Consider the following 9,119-nt stretch of genomic DNA (forward strand, 5'->3'; position numbering starts at 1 on the left):
GCCCGGGCCGAGATGTCGGCCTCGCCCCGGCGGCAGCCCCGGGGCCGAGCCGAGCGAGCCCCGCCGCGCCGGGACCGTTAGCTCGCCTCCTTTCCCCTTTCTCTTCCTGTCCAAATATTTCAAATTTACGCGCCTGAAGTAACAGTCTCGTGTCGCGCGTTTGGTGCCCTCCGCGGGCCCGGCTCTCGGCGCCCGGCCCCGGGGGGAGCCTCCCCCCTGCGCCGGGGGCGGCGGCTCGGCGGCGCGGTGGATGCATCTTTCTCTGGCCTTGCTTTTTTCCCGTTTGCCGGGACTCGGGGGGCCGTCCGGCGACGGGCGAGAGCCGGCGCTGGGGGCCGCGGGGCTGCGCGGAGGCGGAGGTGCCGCCTCTCCCCCGACGCCCGCAGCCCTGCGCGGCCGGGCCGCTCTCCGGAGGGTCGGGCCCAGGGCTGCCCTCCCTTTGCCAAGGCTCCGCGGCCGCCGGGGACGGAGGGCAGGGCTCGACATCCTCCCCGAGTCACTGAGACCCGACCCGCTGCGGCGTCGAGGACCGAGAGGCTGGCACCGCCGTCGGCTGCTTGTTCCCCCGAGGAGGTAAGAGGTAACGTGAGAAAGCCGGGAGCACGATCCCGGCACCTGCGAAAGCACAAGTGAGGGGGATGTAGCTTGTCACCTGCCTCATATAAAATGGCTTCTGAACCACAGAGAGAATCAAAATGAAGAGGGGGAAGGCAAGTGTGAGGGGGATAGTGTTAAAACTAATTTAATTTAGAACATATGGGACACGATGTTCAGCCCCAATCCCATTTTACATAGTCTATCCAATCGGCACTAGCCAAGTAAGTGCAGCACTGCCAAAAAGAGGTATGTTTCCCCCCAAAAAAAAATATTTAAAACCAGCCAAAAGCCAAGGATGTAGAAAACCACTAACTGGCTTTCCAATTGCATTTCTTTGTTCCTCTATCAGTAAGCATTTTTTCCTCCTAAGAGCAGAAATGAAGAGGCATGTCACTACACCGAGTCAATAAGTATTTTGAATAAAAATCTAGTTTTCCTACTGGAAAACACCAGGCATTTTTGTTTTGCACGGCTGTCACTAAACAGTTAATTAACAGCACCACTGGAAAGATTTTTCTTACTAGATTGTGGCAAGCAAGATATCGCTGCTTTCTGGGCTGTATTCTGAAAGCCAGACATGCAGGAAGCATTCCCATGACATGGTGATTCTGCTGGTTCCTCAGTGTGAAGGTTAATATCAGCAAAATGATATTTTACTCCTAGTTTTCTCCATGCAGGCAAAAAGATTTGCACAATAACAGACCTCAGAAAAGCTTCTGCTTGAAGATTTTCAGAGGATTCATACACTTGTGCACAAGTCCTTCTCCCAGTTTACGCTGGGGCAATACAGAATACACACCAGGGTTATATTCAGAATAGGCTGCAGCCGATCCTTAAATGAAGCTTTCTATAAGCAGAGAGTGCAGATTGCCTTCTCGGATGTAAATGTAACAATACAGGCCCTGCTCACATCAACTCCAGGAGCCTTTCTTCCTCCAGGTATGTTACTGCAGAGGTGATGTAGCCTCATTTTGTAGCTTCAGACCCCTCGGTTCAAAATCAGGCAGGCAAGGAAGGATACGCGGATGGCTGGTGATGAATCCTGAATTGTGAACTCTTGTTTTCATTTAGAGGTGGTGAAGAAAAGGCAGATGGGTTGGGTTTTTTTAATCACTAAGTAGTACACAAGCAGGCCTAGAAATTGAGCTGGTAAAACTAAAGGCCAGATTTGTTTTCAATCCTCCAAAAGGACAAATGCATTCACAAACCAAAAGTAAAATAAAATAATGCTTAAATCTGAATATTTTATAATCCCAAGGGGCACATTTTTAAGTATATGAACTGAGCTGTCTGAAATCTCTTTATTACTGTGTTCATATGAAAAATATAACTAGAAGAACAAAATGTAGGCCTTTTGTCATCAAGTTGTGATTTATTCGTTATTTTTACCTAAAGATGGCCTGGTGTCCAAGACATTCTGTAGAGGATGTGATATATATTAATTTTGTACTTTCAGAAAATAAGTGTAGTGTGTTAAAGATTAAAAACAAACAAACAAAATACATTGCACTGTCATATATTAACAGTCTACAATTGTATGCACATGAATTGAAGTACACAGCAATTTCCTTGATGTATGAATGTTCTGACTTAGAGAAACATATTGTTTTGTGTAAAGAAGGTGGTAGACAATTAACTGTATTCATTTAATCTAATTATAGGCCTTTGAGGCAAAAAGCTGTCACTTTTCACTGCAGAATGTTCAGAGAAGTTAATTGAAAAAACATTGCAGCCACAAGGCAGTACAGTCCCATCCTATAGTGGATATTAATTCATTTTTCCAAACTTGTGTGCTGTTGATGCTCATTAAAGATAAGGGTAACTATTACACACGGGAGCAAGGCAGATTCTGCGTAAGTCTCTTACACAACACTCCCAGTGAACTGCAACAGCTCTGCAATTCCAGGATTGACCACAGACAGTGAAATATGCCAAGCTGTATGGTGGTTTTGTAATATGGGCAAATGTCTAGGATGGATTTGGAGGAGATGAAACACATTTGAGTTGTGACATAGGTCAGAATTTGAAATGAGGCCCTCTGCTATAAGTAATAACCCCATATGGGTATTAGTTGTCTGTACAGTCGAGTTCCCTTAACAATAGTAAAACAACAATTGTGATCATATTATTTGAATGGGTTAGCACAGGTATAATTTTATAATATATCCTATATAAACCTAAAATATATATAGCATAAAATATGATGTGATATTGTAATATATAATATACAAGCTTCAGTTGGCACATGCAGCTCCCAGTGATATCAGCAGACATGGTACAGATCAACTGCAGTGTATGAAACATCATTTGTATCACTAGAGCACATGCCAATAATTCTGATATCTAACATTTGTCTTATTCTCAAACTGAAAAAGGAAGTGAAGCTGTGTGGGCTCAGCCTTGCAAATAGTCGATGTGGCCTTTCAGATGATAGATAACATAATCCCTCTCGTTCTGCTACTTGTAGGGGGAGGTGGCTGTTTATATCAATAATATCTAGGCTTCCAAAACTGTCCCCCCACCACTCACTCAAATACATCTACTTTCTTTTCCTCCCCGCTGCTGAACCCATGAAATCCACCATCCGAGCGGCCGGGAGACCCCTCCAGAGCAGTATGTTCCATTCAACTCTACCTAAAGCATCTTCTCTCCTGCCAGCCAACCTACATCACTTTCAATTCTGCCCGGGTGCTCTTGGGGGAACATTGCAAGCACAGGAAGGCTGCATGTCCTGCTCTCTCTCGTGATCCTTGTTGCCACAATGGCCTCCAGCAGGTGGGAGGAGCAATTGCAAGGACAGCCCTGGTCACCCCCAAACGCAGCCAAGGTGGGGTTAGCACAGGCGCAGTCTGATCCACATGTATGTACTGCCCCATGTGCTTTAAGGCAAAAAGAAAGCAGAGTGTCACCAAGCTGAATGTAAAATGTGCTTGGCAAGCTGTAGACATGGCTGTCAGCACCACCTCAAATTTTAAAATGTATTTAATTCTTTTGAAATAAATCTTGAAGAAAAATTGCCACTGGTTAAAGAGGAGTTGTATTACATTTTAAGACAAGGAAAGTTGTATTGACAAAGTCACAGAAGGCCTGAAAACAAGATGTACAGTGAAATGCTGTTTATCCCCTTAGTTCTGGAGCTCTGATTCAGCAGTTCAATACTATTTTATAAGGAAGGTTACTGTATATACAGAGCAAGAGCTAAATTGGCCGTTCCCATCCTCATTCTTATCTCCACTGAAGATGAGGCAAATATTGAGCTGATTTCTAAGCCAAAATGTCTTAAACTCCTCTCCTCACATACCCACAAAGTCCTGTCCCCCTATTCTCCTGCTGCCCCTCTTCTCTCGCTCCCTTTCAGAGCTCCTCTCCACTGTAGTTTTGGGCTTTTTTTTGCATTTGCCTTCTCAACCCTTTCATCCCTCCATAATTAAATCAGATGCTTCTTCCTACCCATTCTTTTTCCTGGGCACAGAGAGAGGAGCGGTGGGCATTACGTCACTGACACTAATTCTAAAAACATAGCACCGCAGCGCTCTCTCAGCAATTCGGAGAAGCCGTAGGCAAAGCCCTAGAGCCCCAGAAAAAATTATGCTCACTTACCCTTGGGAAAGATGCATGTGTACATACAGTAGCTGTGAAAGAAAGGAGCATGGCCAGCTCAGATCAAATCTTTGGAAAATTTAGCAGCTAGAATTCCAGCAAGGTCTCAGCTGACCATGTCCAAATTGAGATATTTTTGCAAGTTTAAACTTTGCCAACCTTGACAATATTTCCACAGGGTCAGAAAATGACGCATCTCTGAATTCAGAACCACTGTGCTAAATGTCAAGTTCCCCTTTCCAAACAAGAGAGCAATACAGTCTCACGATGAAAAAATCGATATGTTTTTCAAACAAAACAAAACAAATGGCATAAGCCGTAACCTTACCTTATTTCCATCAGGAAATACGCTGCACACTAACTGTGGCAAAATAACTTCATCCCCAACACCAGTTCCCACACCTCAGAAAGGCAGCTGCCCTGCAGGGCCTGCACTGCTCTTAACCGTCTCGGAACGAGTGTTGGACGGCTGAAGGCAAGCAAACGATGGCAGTGGCAGCTGTGGGGCTCAAGCTCAGATGGCCGACCACAACAGCTACAAATGCCCTGCTGGCCCTCCTTCGGGCACCCACGGTCGTACTGGCATTGGCCACTCGACCTGTTGCTGGGTTTCTGGCCCTCATGCCTCCAAAATATGAGTGTGGTGACACTTGCTTCAGCAGCAGCAGCCGCAGCAGCATCACCATCTTAAAATGTACTTTACAGTAATACCATGAGCAGACAAATATGAAAAGAGCAGTAACCTAGTGTGTTTAAAAATTATTTGAGTCTAATCTGGGTGCACACCCACTCAAATACTTTAATCATGTGATTATTGCCTGTTGTCATTACCAGCCATTGCTAAGGTTTTTTGAGCATTTTTTTTTTTTTAGTTACCATAGCTATGTATTTCTTTCTATAACACGGCAACATTTCTTTTTAACTGTCATCTCAGCTCTTAATTTTCAGTGCTTAATTCCAACATATACATAGTGTTTTTTACCTTTAAATTACTGTTGTGTTAGTGTACTTTCAATCTCGATTCTATTTTACATAATTTCTATGGAAATAGGAAAAGATCAGTTTAGGGTTGCATATCAAAAAGACTTGTCAGACAGCATGAACTACTAAACTGAAGCTAGTCCAATGGAAAAGACAGAAAGAAGATCCCTTGCATAAAGTATTAAAAGTAGATTGGACCAAGCTCTGGAAAGTGTATTATTTTAATGAGCAATGTATTTACAGAAGAGTGTATTAGATTACCTAGTCTTTCCCCTCTTTAATATCTTAGTTACTTCTCTAAAGTTTGGAAGCCTTCAGAGAGTTAAGTATAAGATGCCTGAAAATATAATGAATTCATACATTAGATGGTCAGATAACGATACCACCCACTGACACAACTAGGATGTTAAATTCATTATGTAATGAAACATGAATTGAAATAGATATTTTGCATGCACAACTATTAACTGAAATTTGCTGGCAGACTTCTCACGTTTTGCATTTAATTCTAAATGTAGTGACACCTATAATCGTTTTTTAACTTCTGATTGTGATTCTCACGGTACAAGCCCAGTTTTGGCAAACATTGTCTCCCATGTCTAGGATTTTCCTCAAATAGTCTCATAATTTACAGATACATGAAAAACATCGCTATTATAGCATTCAGAGTTGTGGCAGCTGAGGTGATTGCTCAGGTAGCATAAACTAATTCCAACAGAGGACTCTAGATTTGAAAGGAGAGATCTTAAATTAGACTCTGACTTCACTGGAGAGCTAATGGATTGAGCCCAGTTCTGTGGAGATGTAGTCATTGCTAAGATTGCTGTCGTTAGCACTCATTGTATCCTTTTCAAATCCTGGACCATCATGGCTACACCACCACTCTAACCCACAATCAAACAGGAAAAGTATTTGATTGGCTTTTCTGTTTGCAGTTCTAGGGGATGAGAGGATTCAAACTATTATAAGGTAGTGCTAAATATGCAGAAAAAAATGTTCTCCAGTCTAAATATGAAGGTTTGAAAAGTTTTATCAAAAATACAAATGAGAGAAGTTGGTCTCTCAGACAAAGGTCAGAATACCCACTTGTTCGCTAAAATATTGAGAAGCTCTGAACTGGCCTTCTAAAACAGAATATTAACTAGGTCTTAGTGAATCCATAATAAAATTCTAGATCAGGAAAAAAGAGATAAGTGTAAGATTTTAAACAAGAAAAATGATGAATAAAATTAACTTCTATTTTTCAGAATAACCTATATTTTTTTTTTAAAGAAATCAAGTTACCTTTGAGGTCATACAGATGAAAAAAAGGAATACATTAATATTTTTCAATGCCTTGTTAAGGCTATCAACATGTATTTCTGGAAATCAAGTTTCTAATAGTTCATAAATAAGTTAGCATTTATGTCTATATACTACCATATATTAGGGCTCACATAGTCTATAACGAGTTAAATAGTGTTTATTTCATACATAATATTTAATAATGTTTAAAATCAAAGGAAGACTCATTATTAACCCTGATTAGTTTATATAGATAAGTGAAACAAATTCTACACTTCTTTTGTGTTCTCATGCTTATTACAGCATGATATCATTTGACATGTTTCTAATTATAGTGCATCCACCTCGAGAAAAAGGCATTTCAGAACAATAAGACTGATAGCAACTACTGTTCTATTCTTACAACTTTTTGGTAGCTACTTCAGAGGTTTGTGAATAATTCTAATTTGTATTTAGTATGTATACGGTTATATTTTTCCACAGGAGAGACCTATTGTCACTGGATTTGATATTCTGTGCTCAGTATTTCCAACATAATAGTAAATGATTCCTTACAATTTAGCTATATAAAAAATGTGATCTTATTTGTCCATCAACCAAATGGAGGGCTTTTCTTAGCATGTTTAGAAAGGAAAATAGTTCTCATGTAAGCAGAACTTGCAGATACTGTGCTTGCATTTTTGTCTTTTTGTTTTGCCTTTCATTAAAGATGTTCACATTTCTAATTTAAAAGGACTCTAGCATCTCATGTTACTCCATTGCTTCAAAAGGAGTACAGTGAATGATGATGCCAAATACATCCTTACCTGATGCCCTTATATATTCCAGTGGATTAGATACAAACCAGCATTAATGCCATGCAGTTAAGAGAATTTTCTCTTCAGGCACCCACATTTTAAAGAAGTTTCTACTCCTATTCAGCTAACAGAATTTTAAAATAGTGAGATCAGTTTATTCCATCTGTGTATTCTGAATCATATCTTCTTATTTATATGAGGAAATTAGAACATAAGAGCTGGCATTTACTGGGTCAGACCATAGGTCCACTTGCCTAGGATCCCATGTCTCAGTGGCAGAGAATGGATGCTGAGAGGGAGAGTAAATAGGGTATGACCAGGGTTTTTCCCCACTCTTCCTCTGGCACTTACAGCCTCCAGCATTTAAGATCTAGGATGTTCAATTAAATTAAACTGTTGATTTCTGTTAGTACTGCAGAGTAATACAGCTATGGGAGAGCATACTGGATTTTTTCTGTTATCAGTAAAACTGTCATCTTAAGTTCACGTTATACAATCTTTATTACTGGTGATAATGTAAAACGACAAAGATCTCTCTTGATTTTCAGATCTTGGGTTGATTATGAAGCGATGAGAGAAAATAATGTTTACTCATAAATTGATCAAATTGGGCATAGTTTTTAAAGACTAAGTAAAGACTATAATACTACATTTACAGCAACTTTTCAGTAAAACAGAGATTTTCTTCAGTACTTTTGGGGGAACCTCCAGTGTGGGAAAGGAGTTTGGAAATTCTCTGAGAGCTAATTTTACATGAAGAATTACTAGACAGTAGCAGCTGAGAGCAGGACAATTCTGAAGATGTGTTTAAAATATGGTTAACATGCTTTTCCCCCCCTATATTCTTGGAGCAGCCTTATCCTTATCCTTTACAGAGTGGAACGATTTGGTATTGCTGAATTAAGCTGAGGGTCTATTTCTTAGGTTTTTCATTTGTCCCAGCTGCTGCTCCTGTGGCATGGCCTGCCCACCCGTAGGAGGAGCTACGAGTAGGAAGCTACAGCCAATCCTGCAGTGCTGGTAGCTCTTCCCACTCTCTATTCACGTGTTTAATTTAGATGAAGTATCAGGGGACAGAGAGTGACAAAGGAGATACAACCACTGTATAAGTTTCAGTAAACTTTAAAAAGCTCAGGGTAAGGGGATGGTATGATTTGTTTTTAAGGGCAGCAAACAGGCAGCAGCCGGGTGCCTGATGAAGGCAGCTATTTGGGACCCAGGGATATAAGATGGGCTACAGTTTGCTGCAGGAGGAAGGAGGTAATGTCGGGCTGAGAGGCTGCTCCGGCCAGAGTTAGGAAGTAAGGGAAGGGGCTATGGGGTGGAGGTGACCCCTTGTCCTGAGTAAGATGTAAAACTGCACCCTGCCAGGGAAGGGTGGTCTGGTGGGGTTCCTAGTGGCATGGGAGCCTCCAGGAAATGCCAGACCAGTTACCTCCCCGGTGAAAGGTGGGTTGGGGCACCTTAACTCAAGCCCTACATCCATGGTGGTGTTTTAATGAGCAGGGGGAGCCCAGAGCTTGTTAGGGAGCCCTGAGGAAGAGCTCAGGCCAGAGGAGGGACTTGGGGCTGTGCCCAGGGGGCAGAGGAAAGCCCGGGGGTGTGAGTGAGACCCTGTGTGAGAGGGGCGATGAACAGAGCGGCCCTGTGAGTGGGCAAATGAGAAGGGCCAGTGGGGGCATAGTGGTCCAGCAAGGGGCTAGGAGCAAAATAGGCCTACAGCTGTAGAATCACTCAGTCAAACTCAGGTGAGGGTAGCGGGAGATGCCCAACAGACTGCACCAGGGCTGATCAAGGAGAGGAGGGCTAAGCCCAAAGCCAGGTGAGGCCGGGCGGGATGAGTGTGGCCCCTGAGAGAGG

Source organism: Crocodylus porosus, unplaced genomic scaffold (assembly GCF_001723895.1).
Source record: "Crocodylus porosus isolate Cpor-Errol unplaced genomic scaffold, CroPor_comp1, whole genome shotgun sequence".
NCBI classification, from domain to species: domain Eukaryota; kingdom Metazoa; phylum Chordata; order Crocodylia; family Crocodylidae; genus Crocodylus; species Crocodylus porosus.